The sequence below is a fragment of the Oryctolagus cuniculus genome, chromosome 5 (assembly GCF_964237555.1).
Source record: "Oryctolagus cuniculus chromosome 5, mOryCun1.1, whole genome shotgun sequence".
NCBI lineage: Eukaryota > Metazoa > Chordata > Mammalia > Lagomorpha > Leporidae > Oryctolagus > Oryctolagus cuniculus.
The window spans coordinates 2,220,685-2,240,328 of NC_091436.1; the positions used below are offsets into that span (position 1 = coordinate 2,220,685).

Genomic DNA, 19,644 nt, shown 5'->3' on the forward strand with positions numbered 1-19,644 from the left:
TCGGATCCTGAAGCAGTGACACGGCAGTCACAGGTGCATTTTGCTTTCTGATGGAGTGGACAATGCGGAGGGGACAGGGGACAGTGACACGTGGGTGAAGCCTAGGGCACGGGGGACACCCTCCGATGCTTCAGTCTGATTTGGAAATTTTGCCACGAAGGTGACAGTTCATGTGGGATGGCCAAGCCGCCCCCCGGCTGGGGCAGCCCGTGCTGCAGGAGACTCCGAGGAGACACAGGTGGGGCGTGGGCCTGCTTGTCGGGGGGAGCGTGTGAGCACCCAGGGAGGGTGGGCACAGTGGGTGCAGGAAGCACTGCAGGAAGTGTCCAGACCAGGGTGGCGGCAGGAGCTCAGAACTTCAGCCGACAAGGAGCACATCCAACCTGGCGCTCTCCTGCCCTGAGCAATGTGGAGGCCAACACCGCCCACCCCGGGTGCCCCACTGGTGCCGCCCATGGAGCGCTCCTCACTGGGCGCCCCTGCAGGACTCAGGCACGTTCCGCGCTAGGAGAGCTCACACTTTAACCTCTCCTCCTGGGGGTGGGTGTTAGGGCATGGTGAGGAGCCGCATGGGCACCCATGCTCCAGATTACGGTGCCTGGGTTCAGGCGCTGCTTCTGCTTCCTGTCCCAGGGCTCAGTGGTGATGGCCCACACACGTGGGTCCCTGTCGCCCACCTGGGAGACCAGACTGGCTGCTGCCTTCACTCTGGCCCAGCCCTCACCGTTTCGAGCTTTTGTAGAGTGAAGCAGCAGGTGGAAGTTCACTCTCTGTCTCTCTGCCTTTCAAATAACAAATAAATAAGTAAATGCATAAAATTTAAGTTTCATTTTGGGAAAATGAAACATTAACCTTGAAAAAAAGTTGACCTCAAACCTTAGCATATTCAGCTACAGCCTACCTCCAACTCCCAACAGAAAATGAACAATGTGTCAAAAAAAAAAAAAAAAACTGGAAGGAAAAAAGAAAAAAAATCCATATTTTCTCTAAGTTCCAGGATCACAGGTGATTTTTATTTTCTTCTGGATACTTTCCTATAATTTCCGATGAAATCTATGCAACTGGTACAATAATTGCATTTTAAAGTCTTCAAGGCTGGATCCCTCTCCAGAGAACACCCGTAACGCTGCACTCCTCGGGTAACTGAGTAACGGGCTCGCTCTGGTCTTGGGTTCCGTCGTGTGGGTGTCACCTGGCATCTCTGGCCGCGTTGCCGGCTGCAGGTACCTTCTCTCAGTGGCACAGAACGCACTGGGTTCATTCCCTGAAGAGACCGTCACGCGTGAGCCGTGCACACGGAACACATCACGGGCCCCCGCAGGAATGTGCTGTCTGGAACCTCAGTTCACCCTGGGAATTTCTCACACCCTAACCGCAGCCGCTAGGGCACCGCTCTCACCGAAGCCCCGTGTTTAACAGGCATGGAGGGTGTGTCCCTGGGGAGCGAGCACACACGCACGGGCACACACACACATACACACATACACACACACTCACACACACACATGCACACACATGCACACACACACATGCACACAGACACACACATATGCACACACTCACACATACACGCAAACACACACACTCACACATACACACACGCACTCACACACGCAAACACACACTCACACATACACACACACCCACATGCACACACGCAGACACACACATATGCACACACACTCACACATACACGCACACACACTCACACACACATGCACACACACTCACACATACATGCACACACACCCACATGCATGCACGCAGACACACACATGCGCACACACACGCACACACACGCACCGCCCTGCCTGACAACCAGCAGAGTGACAGCTCTCGCGCCGGCGTCGCCCGGGCACTTTCCCACGGCTCCCTTTTCGTCTCGCTGCTGTCCTTGCTGTCTCACGGAGGAGGGGAACCGAGTCACGCCAGAGCGCGCGTTGTGCTCAGGGTCCTCGCAGCCGTGCAAGGAAGCAGTGCCCTCACGTTCTCCCTGGCAGCCACCAGGTGGACATCGCGCAGCCTCCACCCCGCGTAGGCCAATGCGTTCTAAACCCCGACTGGGGGAGGAGAGCGGCAGGCGCCTGCACCGGAAGTTAGCTGCAGGCCTCGAGTGCGCTGTGCGTGGGCCCTGTCCAGGGGCCCAGGATGCCACATCAACCCACTGCACGCGGCACGCAGGGGCTGGGACTCAGGGGCGGAGATCGGGGAGGGGCCTTGCCCGAGGAGGGGCTCGCCTCCACTGGGGGAGCCCGCCGTGCTGGGTGCACCTGCTGCTCCTCCCGGCCCAGAGCCCCACCCAGGTGCAGGAGACATGGTGGCTCTGGCTCCAGCTGTCCTGGCCCCCACGATATCAACGCCTGCTTCCCCTGTTCCGGACCGCAGAGCTGCCCTGAGTACGGGGTTCCACTTTGGGGTGCCTCCCCCTCGAGCACACGTGGCCCACTTTCTGCTGTCCCTTACGGGGTGGCTCAGGACAGTATGCTGGCGGGACTGAGAAGCACCAGAGGGGAGCCCACCCTGGGCCAGAGCCCTGCCTGCCCTGCCCTCTCTTCCTCTCCCTGCCCTCCCCTGCCCTGCCCTGCTCTGCCCTGCCCTCCTCTCCCCTACCCTCCCCTGCCCTCCCCTGCCCTGCCCTCTCTTCCTCTCCCTGCCCTCCCCTGCCCTGCCCTGCTCTGCCCTGCCTGACTTGCCCTGCCCTGCCCTCCCCTGCCCTGCCCTGCCCTCCTCTCCCCTACCCTCCCCTGCTCTCCCCTGCCCTGCCCTGCCCTCCTCTCCCCTGCCCTGCCCTGCCCTCCCCTGCCCTGCCCTCCCCTCCTCTCCCCTCCCCTCCCCTCCCCGGCTGCTTGGTCTTGGTCAGGTCGCCTGGTTGGCCACGGGCTGAAGGGACAAAGCAGATCAGAGACTGGGCCTTTTCAAGGGCGCGATGTTTCCTGCATGTGTGTCTGACCACACACACCTGTACAGGCATGTCCTGAGTGTGAAACACGCCAACAGACCCCGGGGGCTGCGGCCGTCGGCAGCCAGGACAGGGTCCCCTCACGCCCGGCTGCTCCTTCAGCAGGGGGCGGCCTGCGCTGGCTCTGCTGGCAGACCCCCGGCTTCTGGGAAGGCTCTGCTTCCGGCTGCCCCGGCCGCGCCGCCCGCCTCCCTCTCCCAGCTCTCCCGGAGGCACACGCAGCCACCAATCCTGCTCCGCGCACCTCACAACTCCCTCGCCCACGGCCCCTTGTACCGCACGCCCACTGTGCGGATGGGAACACGGAGGCCGGGGCTGCCCAGAGCCTGGCCTCACGGGGCCGCCACATTGCCGTCCGCTGACCCCTGACAATGCCCCCTGCACTCATTCTCTGGAAATAAACGACATTTTTATATTCTCTTCACGGAACCTTAGATGACTCAGGAAGGGAAGTGACGTTACTCCCAGCCTCGCTCTGTCTATGCTTGGCAAACGACGTCTGGGAACGAGTGTTGTCAGGCCGGCAACGAGAGTCCCCTAGGGACCCTGACGCCGGGCCCTGACTTCTGAGCCCGTGGGCCCCCCAGATTTCCATGTCCGACTCCCGGTTTCAAACCACACTGATAAACCTGGATATATAGCAGTCACTTAAAAAAAGATTTACGTATTTTGAACGTCAGAGTTACAGAGAGAGAGGGGAAGAGATTTTCCGTGAGCTTTGTCACTCCTCAGGTGGCCACAACAGAAGCCAGGAGCCAGGAGCTTCTTCCGGGTCTCCCACGTGGGTGGCAAGGCCCCAACACTTGGAGTATCTCCCGCTGCTTTTCCCAGGCCACAGCAGGGAGCTGGACGGGAAGTGGAGCAGCTGGGACGTGAACTGGCGCCCACGCGGGATGCTGGCACTGCAGGCAGCCGCTCCACCACTGCACCACAACACCGGCCCCAGCAGACACGTTTTTGTTATCCCAGCACAGAGGAAAGCCACGCGGGCCTGCCAGAGACTCGCCGTGAAGGGCAGTTCTGCTCATCACGCGGCGTTCCTGTTTGCAGCCGGGATCCCGCCCATGCGAGGCAGCCTTTGTCCAGCCTGTAGACGGTGGCCTGTGGACGGTGGCCTATGGACGGTGGCCTGTGCACGGTGACCTGTGGATGGTGACTTATGGACGGTGACCTGTGGACAGTGGCCTGTGCACGGTGACCTGTGGATGGTGACCTGTGTTTGCACCGCGGCTCTGCCTTGGCTCGGGCCCCAGGCTGCAGTTCCCAACCCGAGGCCGGCGTCCCCAGTGTAAGCCGCTGTGGGTGGGCCTCCCTCCGTCCTGTCTCCCCGGAGTCAGGGCAGAGAGAAGGACAGGTCCGTGGTGGGGCGTGGGCGGGGAGTGCGGCGGCTGCTTTGGGGAGGTGTGCGTTTATCTGCGACTTGGAGCTGTAGGACTTTTCCCGGGGGCCCAGTGAGTGTCTCAGGGACGGGAGTGGGGGTTGTGGACCCTAACGCCTGCTTGCAGCCTGCGTGTGACGCTGGGTGGCAGAGACCAGCCCCGACATGGGAAGAGGCGCTGCTTCCCCAGCGACACTTCACTTAAACACGCGATGTGCGCCAGTGTGTGTAGGAGGAGACATCACGCTCCTTTCACATGGGCACATATGAACACACATGCACCCAGTCACATGTAGTCACACGCGCACACACAGGTACACATACACATAGGCCCAGGTATACACACAGCCATACATACATGAATATGCCAACAGCTACATGCACACAGTCATACACATGCAGGCATGAACTGACATGCAGTCATGTGCACATAGACACGTGCACACAGTAGGCACATGTACACACGACACACATGCACATACAACACACACTCAGCCCTGCTGACCCTGGGGAGGACTAGGATGAGGCCAGCACGTGGAGTGGTGAGGGGTGATGTGTGTGAGACACGTGTGGAGGCGGACGCAGTGCAGGGGCGGGGCGCGGGAGGAGGGGTGGACACGTGGGACCTGCGGCTCTGCCACCGCCTGCTGTGTGGCTCTGCCACCGCCTGCTGTGTGGCTCCCCGGGTTCTGGGAGAGCAGGCGATTGATCTCCACGGTTGCTGCCCCCGCCCGGCTCCAGGTAGCAGGAGCGTGGAGTTTCATGGCAGCTGAGGACTCCCACCACCAGGACAGCGAGTCCCTCCCCCACGAGCTCCCAGCTCCCCCTGCGAGAGGAGGCTGGGAGGTGAGGCTGCTTCACTGGCAGCTGCCGTCTCCGGAGTCCTGGGGCCCTGGTGGGTGCCGGCTTCCGCCTGGGCGCCGCGGATGGGAGGTGACCCATCCCTTCCGTTCTTGTTCCCGACGGGGAGGACGTGCTGCGTGGTCCAACCCGCGCACTCCCGTGGCCCAGCAGGGGAAACGTGCAGTCCACGCGTCACGTTGTCTTTGACACCATCTACTGTTGCCCGATTCTCGTGAGTCCGAAGGCGGGGGCGGGACTGCTGGGCTTTTCAGAGCAGACACGTGACGAGGCCGCGAGCTGCGCTTCTGCCGCTCTAATGGGGGCCGGGACGCGTGCTCTCTGTTGTAGTGCTGGTTGTTTATTCCTGGGGCCAAATTGTGCGAGCATTTGGGTTCTATTGCTGGGGCCAATGCCCGTGTGACATCAACAGCAATTCTTTCAAAGCAGTGACCAACGCACAGCGATGACTGTTTTTCAAAACAGCAGCTTTGAAAATGTATTTGGAAGAAGAGGAAGCCAAGATTGGTGTGACGACTTCCCGGGGCACAGAACAAAAGGCAATCGCGCGCCATAGTCGCCATGACAACCTTTGGTCCACAAACGTCCGTTCATCGGCAATTATGGTCCATTAAGCAGGACTGGTTTCCGTTGCCAGGCTGCTGGATCCAACCTGACCACCACTTAGCCTGAGACCAAAGACCCCAGCTATTTTGCTCATGTACCTTCAAAAGTACTAATTCCCGGGTAATTATCTTTTCATTCCAACAGAAGTTTGAATTGAATTGCATTAGGATAACTCGAAATGCAGCCACTACAATACTAACAACAGAATCTCAGACCTGCTTCTCCATCTGTCTCCTGTCCTCTTCTTGTCTTTGGCCGGTTCGGTGCCCCTGCACACCCACACCCTCGGCTGGGAGCAGGGAGCGACCCCGGGGGGCGGCTGTGTGGTGCAGGGACAGGCACTCCCGGGCGAGCTGTTTCTGCGCTTTCGCGTAGCTCACGTCCCACCCCAGGCCAGTTTCCTGTCTCCTAGAACCACAGAGGGGACCTCACAGTCCCCGGGGTCTCAGCCAGACACTGGAGAGGGGGCACCTCGCCTCCGCCTGTGGCTTTGGTGGGCTCATTTTCCACGGTGTTGAGACATGTCTGGTTTAACGTGGGGATTTCGTCTCCGGAGTAGTCGATCCCATGGACATACCCTTGCGATGTGATTTCTTAGGAAGTCTGCAAATCTGTTTTGTGTGCAGAATAAGCTAAGAACATGCCTGCACGTAAAGCGAGCTCACTCGCCTCCCCCAGCAGCTGTTCCCCATGGCGCTGGCCTTGGCTGACCGGTGAGCATTTGCCCACACGAGACAAGCACCTTGCTGGGGGGCTAGGTAGGTTAGAGACAGCGAAAATGAATTCTGTTCTCACTCCTGTGCGCTGGATACCCCCACCAGTTTCCCCCGTCCCAAAAAATTCAATAAAAAAAGTCTCTCGTTATAGCGAAGCCTGCATACTGTATGTTAAAATAACACAGAGCGTTCATGAACGATGAGGAGAGCCGGTCTCTGAACCGTGGAGTAGATGCTGCAGACGTGTGCGCTTCCTTTCCGCCGAGTTCTCAGCACCCCGGAGAGTGCGGGACAGACGGGCGGGGCTGCCGCGGCTCCAGGGCCATGGCTGAGGGTGAGAGGCGTGCCGGCATGTGTGCGAGAAAGGCGGCTCACCCCCCTGGGAGGCTGTGCACGGGGTCACAGTCCCGAGGCTTCCGAAGAGGTGAAATGCGGGCTGATTGTGGGGGAAAGACAGCGCGGGAGAGCCTTCAGCTCCTGTCGATTTGATAAGGAGAGATCCCAAGACCGCGGTGTGCAGAGGTTGCCTGGGCCCAATAAAATAGCGGTCTGCTCCCAGTTGGCCCGGGCCTGACGGTTTTGCTCAACGCCGGCACGGACCGAGCTCCCCGAGCAGGAGAGCAGAGGGAGTGGAGGTGGGGCGGCCTTGACCTCGTGAAATCTCCATGTTGGGAGGTGTGGGTGAGGAAGTCGCCCCTGAGGGGCTCACCCAGCAACTCTGCTGCCTGAAGTCGGTGTGTGCGTGTATGCACCTGCACACTCACACACGTGCACACGTGTGTACACCTGCACAGTCACATGTGTGCACATGTGTGTATACCTGCACACTCACACGTGTGCACATGCATATACCTCTGCACACTCACACATGTGTACACCTACACACTCACACTCGTGCACACTTCTGCACATGCACACGTACACACGTGTGTACACCTGCACACTCACACTCGTGCACACCTCTGCACACTCACACACGTGCACACGTGTACACCTGCACACTCTCACACGCGCACATGTGTACACCTGCACACTCACACATGTGCACATGCATATACCTCTGCACACTCACACATGTGTACACCTACACACTCACACTCGTGCACACTTCTGCACATGCACACGTACACACGTGTGTACACCTGCACACTCACACTCGTGCACACCTCTGCACACTCACACACGTGCACACGTGTACACCTGCACACTCTCACACGCGCACATGTGTACACCTGCACACTCACACATGTGCACATGCATATACCTCTGCACACTCACACATGTGTACACCTACACACTCACACTCGTGCACACTTCTGCACATGCACACGTGTGTACACCTGCACACTCACACTCGTGCACACCTCTGCACACTCTCACACGTGCACACGTGTACACCTGCACACTCACACACGTGCACACGCGTGTGGACAGAGTTCTAATCTGTTCCGCCCTCAGGACAGAGTCCTGCGTGAGTGTGCGCCAGCAGCCATGGAACCAGTGAGGATGAGTTTGCTGGAATAGTGGTGACCACTTGCAAAGGGAGACTTGAGCCTCACCTGTGGCCCCCACATCTCCACGTCCTGGGGTGGGACGAGGTGGACAGGGCCATCCTCCCCATGGCCTGCACTGTCCTAGGTCACGGTGCTTTCTGTCCGGGTCAGCCTGACTTGATGTCTCTGATCGCTTCCCTTCGGCCCCAGGGTTCGGTGCCCACTTCCTTCCGTCTGTGGCCCTGGTCCCCAAGGCTGACTGACCCCTGACAGATCCCTCCTGCAGTTCCCAGAGGAGGAGCGATGGACGGATGAGCAGAAGACCTTTGATGGTTAGGAGCCTCAGCCATCGCCCTGGGTCTGAGCTGACCCTCGAGTGCTCATGGACGCTGTTCCCATGGAGCCTTCGAGCTCCTGCCTGCACTGGGGCAAGGCTCCGTGACAGCGGTGACGGCAGTGAGAGGCGGCTGCCCTGAGGGAGTGTGGGGACCCGCGTTCCCAGGGAAGTGGAGCAAGCGTGCCTGTGAGCAAGCAGCACGCACTGGGGTAGCCTGGGAGGAGGTCGGGGAGAGAGTGTGCACACGCACGGGTGTGCGCACGTGCGTGTGTGTCTGTGGGAGGGAGTGGTCATATGAAGGAGCAGCACCCTTGCATGACCCGTGTGCAGAGTTGCCACACCCATGCACGTGTGTGCCCACGCGTGTGTGTTTGTGGGGGGGTCATGTGAGGGGTAGCACGCTTGCATAACCTGTGCATGGAGTTGCCACACGGAAGAGAAGTAGCCATGTGCTCACCTCCTCCTGCTCAGGCCTGGAGCTGTCTTTCCAGGGCGGTTGGGACAGGACCCAGCCTGGCCGGCCGCAGGTGGGCAGGGCACCGTGAGGAGGCCCCGGGCCGTGGTGCTTTCTGCGGGGTGCGCTGTCCAAGCCTGCCAGGCTCCGAGCGGCGGAACGGCTTTGCACTTGGACCAGATGGTGGCCAGCAGACGGGTCCGCCTCGAGGCTGATTTTCCTTCCTGCTTCTCTGAGTTTGCAAGCTCGGGTTTTGTGCTCAGCCAGAGCGCTTCACTTCCCGGCCGATGCCTGCGGGGTGGAGGCTCCGCGATTGGTATCTGAGGATGGAGGGAGGGGGGAGGCTCAGGGCTGCTGCCTGGTGACGCGGGCGCGAGGGAGGCCGAGGGAGGTGATAAAGGAGGCGGCGGCGCCGTGGAGCGCCCGGCCGCGGGAGAGGAGGATGCTGCCGCGCGGGAAGCTGCAGAAGTTGTTTCTCAGGAAGGTGAGGGGGGGGGGCGCTGGCGTGGGGTCCGGCCGCGGGAGGGGCGCAGGGAGGCGGGCTGCTCCCCACGGGCAGGCTGCCCCCGGACGGAGCTGCCGATGGCCGTGAGCAGCAGGCCAGCGTCTCTGGCTAAAGTTGCCCCCTTTAGACGTATCTTGTACTGGGGGGTGTGGAGCCTCAGTACGGTTAATGTTGTCCTGTCACTGTGTCGCTTGGTCATCTTTGGCGGTTTTAGAAGCAGAGGGAAGACAAGATGACAAAAGTGATATTTATTTAAATTTCCTGAAAGGTTAAGTTTCAGGCAGACTCTTAACCGATCAAGATCTCACAGTTCGCCTTTCGATGGTTTTTGTTTTGCACTTTTATTATTTTATTGTGGCTAAATAGATAGAGTATGGAATTCCCGTCTGGAGTCATTTCCCCGTGTGTGTGTCAGCGGCATCTGGACGCTCACTGCTGCGCAGGCACCCCCTCCACCCTCCCCAGGACCTCCCAGCCTCTGTGCCCGCAGAACGTTGACTCCCAGGACGCGCCCCGGCCCACGAGTGGGTGGAATAACCCGACGTGTCCACAGCCACGTGCAGGGGTGCGGTCAAGCCCGCCGTGCTGGAAGCTCCTGCGGTCGTGTGCCGGGCCTCACGGAGAAAGTAGGTCTGACGCTGTCTTGAGTAACTCCTTAAAGAGGACAAGCATGAAACGTGGGATTTGTAAAATCCCTGGTATGCCTGAGGGTGTATGATTTGTGAATCTCTACGTTTTCTTGATGGAAATCTGACCTTCCAACTATGTGCACCTATGATTAAGAGAGACAAGCAATGTTCTGAATCCCTGGGTTACTGGCCACTGTGTGTTTTTCTACTTGGTTGTAGGCAGATTTGCGGTCACTAGAGAGTCTCGCGTGTGTAGGTTTTTATGGTGGACATCAGTTTTGAGTTAGATTTGTTTACCTTCCACATCACTCCTACAAAACAGTGGTTTTCTAGGGTGAATGTCTCCTCGGGGCTCAGCTCACTGAGGCAGGGAGACAATACGTGGCCGAGCACACTGAGCAGTGAAGACCGGGCTACGGGTGGACCCTGCACCCCACGCGTCTGCACCCCACACATGCACCCCACACGTCAGCACCCCACGTCTGCACCCCACACGTCTGCACCCCACGTCTGCACCCCACACGTCAGCACCCCACGTCTGCACCCCACACGTCTGCACCCCACATCTGCACCCCACATGTCTGCACCCCATGTGTCAGCACCCCACATGTCTGCATCCCACACGTGCACCCCACGTCTGCACCCCACATGTCTGCACCCCCACGCGTCTGCACCCCACGTCTGCACCCCAAACGTGCACCCCACGTCTGCACCCCACATGTCTGCACCCTCAGCGTCTCCTGTCCTAACGGCGTTTCCCGCGGGCGCGTCTGCTTTGGTTTAAGCGCACACCACGCCCAGGGCGCTTTTCTCTGCTGACAGGACAGTTAGCTGTGCCCTGTGCAAGAACATGAGTGATGGGGGGGGGGGGTCCAGGGAGGGGCAGAAGGGGCACGAGCCGGCCTGAGTCGGCACGGTTCAGCGATGGCACCTGCCGCGGGGGCCAGGGACCCCGTCCTGAGCCGGCTGTGTCCTCAGCACTGCAGCGCGGCCAGGACAGGCTGGGAAACAGGGCGCAAACACAGGCCGCGCCAGCAGGGAAAAGCCCAGCTGGTTAGGTGTGCACGTGGGCTTCTGTCCAGAGCCTGCAGCAAGGCCCCTCACGGGAGGACGTCGCGGCCCCGGGACAGCTTCTCTCCCGCCGGCCGGCTACAATGTGGGCCTGGCGCAGACAGGGTCTCTGTCCCGGGGCGGGCGAGCCACTCTCCCAGGCTTCCCTGCGCGCACCTCGGCGGGGCCCCAGGCGTTGGTGGAGGGAACCACAGGTTTCCTTAGAGCTGAGGGGCCCTGGGTCTGGGCTCCGTGATGAGTGTGGGACGGCAGATTCTGTGTTGCAGGTAACCAGCAGGGGCTCGGGGGGTTGGGGGCTGGGCTGGGTCTTGGAAGTCACGTGGCCCTTCCACCCCTTAGTGTAGATGAGGGCCCTGAAGCCCGAGAAGCTGGATTCTTTGCCCCAGATCCTGCCGCCAATGACAGCAGGGTGTCAGCAGGGATCCCAGCTCTTCCCTCTATGCCACGGGGCCCAGCGTGGTGCCGCGGGAGGGCTCAACCCCACGCCTGAGAAATGGGGCCGGCCTGCCTGCCCGCCCGTTGTCTGTTCTCTGCATCTGAGGCTCTGGCCGTGGGAGTGTTGGTGGCCCTGGACAAACCGCTCCTCCCGGGGCAGGCAGCCTCTTAGAGAGAGTGAATGGCTCACTTGCAAGCACGTCTCCCACACGCGAGCGGCCAGCCCAGCACTCGCACCTCCTCCTCTCTGCCACTGACGCCTGCCCTCGTCACCCGGGGCAGGGCTGGAATCCCAGGAGCAGCCCTTGTACTGCAGAGCCCACTGGAGTCGTCCGTGCCAGGCGACCTAAGCCTCTGAGCCTGTCGCACCGGGTCCTTCCCGTGGGGACCGTAGCCCTTGCTGTGTGTCCACGCCCCCCTGCCTGCTCGCCCCTCGCCGCTGTAGTAACAAACCAACCCTGCAGCGGCATTCGTCTATTGCTCATGGACCGGACGCACTTAAGCCATCGTAGAATCTGGTGTTGGATCACCGCCCGCTGTCTCTAAACCTGGCAGCTCTTGTTTACTCAAGATCCTCTCAACACGCCTGTCTTGGGAAATGTGGATGGATAGGACCACGCGCCTGGGTGCGAGCCACCGTCCCAGACGTGGAGGCCACACAGGAGCAGCTCCAGGGACACACCGTGTGCAGCCCGTGCCCCGGGACCAGGCGGCCTCGAGCGGCCGGCGAGGGGAGGGACAGCAGCACAGGGAATCGTGGCGGAAGCTGCGCAGAGCCACGCACGCCCAGCACTTGGGGTCCTGTATTCCCGGGTTCAGGTCCCGGTCTCTCTCCTTGTTTCAGAGAGGGAGGCGTCCTCTTGTAGACGACCCCACAGCTCTGGTCCAGGTTCAGTGCTCACCCTTGACGGTCCAGGGTGCTGTCCTCACACAGCTGCACCGGGCACTGCTTAGTGGCCGTGGCGTGTGCCGTCGAGGGTCTTTGTCGTAAGAGCACGTCACAGTGACACAGCCTACGTAGCAGTCAGGTGTGTCTCCAGTGGGCTGTAGGCTTTCATGGTGGTGCGGCTGCCTCTCCCAAGAGTGGAGTCAGGCTGCCATAAGGCCGTGACGCTGAACTCACGGGGCTGATGCGTTTGTCTTAGTGATTTTTCAATGCACGTAAGTACGGACATCTCGTGTTCACTGTTAAAGGAAACATCAGCAGCGTCGTACACACCCTCAGGCGTTTTCTGACGTTACGACTACACGTCTGTGTGCGAGGGACCCAGTCAGTGTGCGAGGAGAAAGCTGGTCGAGGGTGGCTACAGATGGAGAGAGTAGCTCTCGTTCTTCCCAAGGGAGGTCCGTCCATCCCATACCATGTTGGCTTGCAGAGGGCTTGGTTTGTGCCAGCTGGGCGGGAGGGGGTGCCGCCATGAGCAGGGAGGACGCCCGTCCCCCACAGCTCGGGTCTGGGCAGCCAGCCCTTGCCCTGCGCCGTTCCTTCAGAACTAGGACCAATGCCGAGAAGAGTTTGGACGCCGCACAGCGGGAGAGGCTCTGCGCCTTCCACACGGAGCCAACTGCTCACACCGGGTGGGAGACGCCTTGTGTAGCCCACAACAGAGCCCGGTGCCGCCTTAGGGCCTAGACACGGTTACCACGCAGTGGACTATCGAAGGCTTCACCCTGGGCCGGCGCAGCCCTGTCTGTCCACCCACGACCACCAGAGTGAGGAGAGGAAGTTCTGAGGAGAGTGCGGGGCCAGACGGGGCGAACGGGGCGCTGCCCCCTACCTGGCCCTGAGGGGAGGCCGGCGCTGTGCTGTCCCGGCCTTCCTGTCCCTACAGTCGGAAGACTGTGTAAATGCGCTCCCGTCAGAGTCACCCCTCCTGTAACAGTCATAATCACCGCCCCAGGCCTCCCCCAGGAATTAGCTTCCATCTGTAACAGCCCAGGAATGGCTGGAGCTGATGCCACCTTTCGACGTAACCAGCCCCTGCATTGTCACTCCGATGCACACGACAAGGTCTCTTCCGGCTCCCAAGAGCGCTCGCTGCGTATTCCGCGCTGTCCCTGGCTGTGCGTGTGTCTCCGAGGTCCCGCGTGGGACACTGGGCCCCTCCTTTCTCCTCGGCCCAGGCCAGCATCCACCGCGTGTCCTCTGCGAGAGGTCCCGGTCATGGGCAGAGACAGGCAGGGCTGCCCACGGTGCACGGCGGCTTCCTGCTGGAAGATGGCAGGTTATTAGTAACCGCAGCAGTTCCGAAGCCTTCAATCCTTCTTTTAATTCTAATTTCCAGCAAATGCACCTGTCGTGTGGAGCTAGCTTGAGAGCAGGGGTGGGGAACCCTTTTCGGACAAGGGCCACTTGGAGATTTCTAACGTTCGTGGGCCATACGAAATGATCACTGAAATTAGCCTCCTAGAGGTTGCATTTCGAGTCCTGCCTGTGGTTGCGTCTGCAGGGCCAGACCGGGTGATTCTGCTGGCCTCGTGCTGCCTGCAGGCCGGACGTCCCTGGTCCTGCTTTAGAGCAGGATGGAAACAGTGCGGGCAGCCCCGGGAAGGGTGAGCTTTTACTGTGCAGGGAGACAGGCGAGGGCTGGTGGTTCTCTGGGTCCTGCCTTTCTTACTCCATCTGCTCTTCCTGGTCTCGCACAGGGAGCCTGGCTCCTGGCTCCCGGCTCCTGGCCTGCCTGACTGCAGAGGGCTCGGCCATGGAGTGTCGTGGGTGCGTGTCACTTGCTCTGTGGACGTCCTGGGGCCCATGTTCACAGGGGTGCAGCACCACAAAGCCCAGTCCAGCCCGTGTGAGCAAATCACGGGAACGTATGGGCTCACAACCTGGAAATTCAGGAAACCCCCACTCAAAGCTCAACCACCCTGGGGCCCCCGTCCGTTGCCCTGGCTGTCCTAGACTCAGGTCCCCCTCACGTGCAGTCCAGAGGAGAGGGGCGTGGCTTCTGCAGGTCCCGGCCGTGTCTGTCCATCGTCTGACACTGAGGACGGCTGGATTCGCCTGTCTCCCGAGGCAGACAGTAGGAGTGGGTGTAACGGGAGTGGCTGATGTGGGCAGGGCCTCCCTGCACGTCACTGGGCTCCTGAGCCCATGAGGACTCCAGAGCTCACCCGGCAGGAGGGATTCGGTCTCTGTGAGTCCCCAGGGACCTGACAGGTGGGCAAACCATGTGGTGCTGTGCAGATCCGATGCCCTCACGTTTGGCGTCTCTGTGCTGTGCAGGCAGGATCAAGGTGGTGCCCTCGCCCGCCGCTAGGGGACTGCTGAGTGTGCCGTGTGCTCGGGGGTGTGCAGGGCCGCGGGGTGCGAAGGCCAGCCTGTGACAGCAGGTGGCACAGAGCAGGCTCCCCCCGTGCGCGTGGCCAGCCGGGCAGAGTGTGTCCCCAGCTGTGGAGGTGACCTTGCTGCCCACAAGGGGGAGTCAGCCCCCCGCTCTCAGCTGGCTTTGAAAGGCTCTGAGGGGACGAGCCGGTGGCGTCTCCAGCTCTTGCTTTGGGCCGGCTCCCAGGCAGCTCCCACCTCTGCTGCTCTAACACACAGGGAGTGTGTGGTGCCGGAGTGAGGCCTGTGTGGTGGCTCCGGACAGTGGCCGTGTCCTGTGTGTGTGCCTGGCGTGTCCAGGCACAAAGGGCACAGGAGGCGTACAGGCCACGGCGGCGGTGCTGGCCTCCTCAGATGCCCACGTGTCCCCCACAGACAGCTGACAGGGCGTGGTGCTGGGTCAGGGGAGGCTGTGTGGGAGGAAGAGGAGGGCTGCAGTGGGGCTCTGGGGCGGGGCAGGTGTGGGGGGGCAAGACGTGGACGTGTGCCTGGCAGTGTGTGTGTGCGGGGGGTGACGTGGACCCTGACAACCACAGCAAGAGCACAGTGACCCCCTGGGGCCCTGCGGGTGGGAGGGGGCACCCTGGCCAGCCTTACCACCACCTCCCCTGCCGGGAGAGATGCTGGGGAGGAGACGGGACAGGGAGAGTCCAGGAGCCAAAAGCAGGCAGAAACCCCAGGAGGACGCACGGCCTGTGTGCCGCTGGACGGGGGAGGCTGGGACCATGGCTCTGGCGCCCTTGCTGGGAGGCCCGCGGCTCCGGCGCCCTCTGCTTGGCTCCGCTCACTCCGGCTCCTCCGCACTGGGAACAGGCTGGTCTGCTCTCAGCGTCACTGTGCCACAGCCTCTTCCGCACTCTGGCGTAAGGTCCAGGCTCGCTTGCCACCATGTCTGCACTGTGTCACAGGTTGAGGAAGACGTGTCGGGGTTGATGGGTCAGGTCAGAGCTGACGGGGAGGAGCACGGGCCGGGGCCCCACCCCACGGACGGGGGGAGCTCAGGTGGGGCCTGCACGAGGGGTGCTCACAGGGTCAGTGCCGCAGAGATAGGTGTGACCATTTATTTCAGTTTAGCCTGTTCTGGCCCGGGACAGTCGTCACCTGTGGTGGAAGGCGGGGACACCTGGGAGCCAGCTGCCCTCCCCGGGGCCCGCTTCCTGCAGAGATGTCCGGCACTCTTGGCCTCACCCACCCAACCGCCAGGGAGAAGAGGGGGGTGAAGCTGGAGTTGTCCCCCCAGCTCATGACTCAATCAGTCAGGGATGCATCATGAAGCCTCCGTCAAGACACTGCAAGGGATCTGGAGAGTGGCATCGCCTGGACAGGTCACGGGAGCGCCGCGCCTTCCCCCCACACGTCTCTTCCTCCATCTCCCTCCTAATAAAGCACAAGCTGAGTGTTTCCCTGCGCCTGGCGAGCTGCTTTGGCCAATGAAGCCAAAGAGGTTTGATTGGCAGATGGTCAGTCAGAAGCGCAATAAAACAACCTGGGGCCTGTGGCTGGCAGCTGAAGTGGGTGGTACCCTCCTCACGGGTGTAACCTCTTTCCAGTGCTGGGACTGAACTGGATTCGGGGACCCCCAGCTGGTGCCTGTGGTGGGGCTGACTGGCCAGCAGAGGTGACGTCTTGGTGCAGAGAGCAGGAAGCCCACCGGTTCTCCCACGGCCAGCATTTGATGTTGGAGGTATTGGGTCAGCCGTGTGAACAGGACATGGACCATGGGTTTCCCTACATCCTTCCCGAGACGTGAGAATGGGTCCCAGCCTCAGGAGGGGAGCTTGGATCTGGACCATGACTGGCGGCTGCAGAGGCTCAGAGGCGTTCTTGTCCTTGGGCCACCACGCGCCTTGCCCGCGCAGGGCTGGTCTCCTCCGTGCCAGCTGGCCACGGGCTTTCAGAGGGATCCGCTGCTGTGTGGTTGGCCGGCCTCTCACAGAAAGCGTTCTTGAACTTGGAGAGCAGAGGTGAGCAAGGCCATGGAGAACTACGTCGGTGCCTTGATCCCACACTGCCCCGCTCAGGTGTGAGAGCCGGAGAGGCGCGGAGGAGGCGCGTGTCAGCGGGGAGCAGGGGTCTGCGCCCACCCCGTGTTGGCCTGGGAATGCAGCCACGCATTACATGCCGTCTGACCACTCTTCTCGCAATTGCTCTGTTTGCTGAGTCGCCGGCTGCAGACGATGGATCCCATCCCCCACCTTCCAGCAGGTCATTTTTGACAGCAGCACGCTAGAGAGTGGCAGGCTGAACTTGACCTTGAGGCTGCCGAAAGCCTGAGACGGGTGGGACCGGGGCTGTACACGCGCCGGGCAGCCTGGCACGGGCACTGGGCGGAGTCCTGCCATCAGGGAGTCCATCACTCTCAGGGGCTGGATTGTAGCCCCTAATTCACACTCTGGAGCCTGGCCCCAGGACCTCAGAGCACAGCTGCATTTGGAGATGGGGTCTAGGATGGGCACTGAACCAGTGTGACCGGTGTCCTCCTACGAGGAGGGACCGTGTGAGGACACAGTGGGCAGAAACCATCTGGGCCAGGGAGAGGCCTCCAGGGAGCCAGCCCCGCTCCCACCTGATTGGGACCTCCCACCTCCAGCACACGGGACGTGTGTGCCGCCCAGGCGGACTCAGCCAAGTGACCAGGCAGCAGGGGAAGGCAGAGTGGACGCCGTTCCCAGTGCTGGAGAGGCTGGGCCCTACGCAGCTCAGGAAGTGTGGGCACACAGCCCAGAGCCTCACCTGGGACCTGGCGCCAGCTCCTGTCACTGCCGGCACAGGCTGAGTGCCCACCAGCTTCCACACAAGAGAGCACAGAGCCAGGGTCTGGCTGCGCATATGTAATTGTGCGTGTGTGTGTACACACGTGTGTGTGTATGTGTACATGTGCATGTTGCATGCACGTGTGTGCGCACGTGCGTATGTGTGTATGTTTGTGCACGTGTGGCTGCCCTGGCCCCGCCTCCCTACTTCCCAGCACCGTGAGCACTTCATCGTGGAGCTCCTGGCCCTGACCCGCCCAGCACGGCTCCTCCTGCGGTCCCTGGTGGCGCGGGCCCTGGCATGGCTCTCTCCAGCCGTCGCCATAGTGTAGCATGTTTTGAAAGGAGGAGGTGCCCCTGGGACTCTGATTACTGCTCTGAGCCCTCAGCTTCGGCCCAGGGGCCCCACTGCTCGCCAGGCTGGTAGCTCTGTGCAGGCAGTTTGTCACGGAGCTCCTGTGTGTCCACGGTGAGGCCGGCATGGCCCGGGAGCCACCGACAGTGCAGCGGGACAGCGGGCATCTGTGCTCTGAGGCTGAGGCGCTGGCCGGGGATGGTGCCTTTGTCTCCCCGACGGAGGCCCAGGGACCCCACCGCCGGTCCCGGGAGGCCGCTACAGCTACGGGGCTGGCCGTCCTCAGAGACCTTTTAAGTCGGAAAATCCAGGTGGGTGTATGGAATCTCGCGGGTGCGAAGTGTGGTGGGAGGGGTGGTCAGGTGGGCGTGGTCAGCCTGGGCGTAGGAATGCAGAGCTCAGGTGCCCAGGGCACGAGTTTGAGACTCGGAGGGTGGTGATCACGTGACATCTCAGGTGGCCGTTGGGGAAGACGGATCCTTGGACGGTGCCAGGAGCTGGTTTGAGAAATAACTATTCAAACCACTTCCTGCCTCTGCGTTTGCACTGCTAAGGGAGGTGCATGGCCTGGCTGCCAGCCAAAGCCGGCCTGGGCAGCCCTGGTTTGTCATTTGGGTCAAGTGAGTAGAGGCGGCACGAGGAGACAGGAGAACCCTGGTGCACAGTGTGGCCGATGAGCCGAGTGAGCCAGGGTGTGTGGTGTCCGGGGTCTGTGTGCATCCCCACACACCAAGGCTCTTGGGACTGCTGTGGCTCCCCTGGGCCCCAGGGGAGCACGGGCGGGCTCTTTGTGGATTGTGTGGTGCTGTTGTTAGAGCAACGAGAAACCAGGGCTTCTGCTGGTGTTCAGGGGTGTGTGTGTGTGTGTGTGTGTGTGTGGCAGAGCAGCTGAAAGTCACAGTACACGTGGACACAGAATAGCATCGCGGCTCCTTCCTGGCTGGGGCCTGAGTGGGAAGTGGGAGGGCCTGTCCTGCGTGTGGCACCTGTGACCTTGAGGTCCTGCAACACCAGCGGTCACAGCTCACCTCCCTCATAAGGCAGCGGTGCTGGGGGGTCCCCTCCGCAGTCCGGAGCCGGTCCCGACAGCTCGAGTCAGCTGCCGGGGGAGCTTGTCCGGCCCCAGGGCTGAGCCAGGGACGAAGGAAAAGGCAGAAATGAAGCAGAGAGCGGGGGTGGGCAGCAGGGTGACACCTCGCTCTTGTCCCATTTTGTCACCAGGGTAGTCTGGGGTAACACGAGAGCTTCTTTGGTAGCGGTCCTCAGCTCCGTGATGAAGGTCTGTGGAGGAGTCCCCAGCCTTGCAGTCAGAGCCCTGTGTCGTGTGGGGACCTGTTTAGGTGATAGTGTCGCACAGGCACAGAGAGATCGCAGCCCGCCGTCTCCCGCCGTAGCCCAATCAGAATTCCTGCCTGCCTGGAACCTGCAGTTGTTAAGTGACTAAGCAGACTCTAAGTGCTCAGACGTGTTGGCGCAGGCAGTGGAGAGCAGCGAGGACTCGCGGGAGAGGCGTGAAGGAAGGGGGGGGGGGCGCGTGAGCGGCGCAGGACACGAGGGCAGCCTGACCTGGAGGCCGTCGCACCCACGTGCTGTGCTGGGAGCACTGCACCCCTACCCACATCACAGCACCCCTCCCCATGTCACAGCACCCCTCCCCATGTCACAGCACCCCTCCCCGCGTCACAGCACCCCTCCCCGCGTCACAGCACCCCTCCCCATGTCACAGCACCCCTCCCTGCGTCACAGCACCCCTCCCCGCGTCACAGC

General features: G+C 61.4%; 1 protein-coding gene across 2 annotated transcripts in view; it reads left to right on the forward strand.

The window, feature by feature from the left end:
- Positions 1-19,644, forward strand: part of RPS6KA2 (ribosomal protein S6 kinase A2) — a 299,653-nt gene that overhangs the window by 73,395 nt on the left and 206,614 nt on the right. The window lies entirely within an intron of this gene.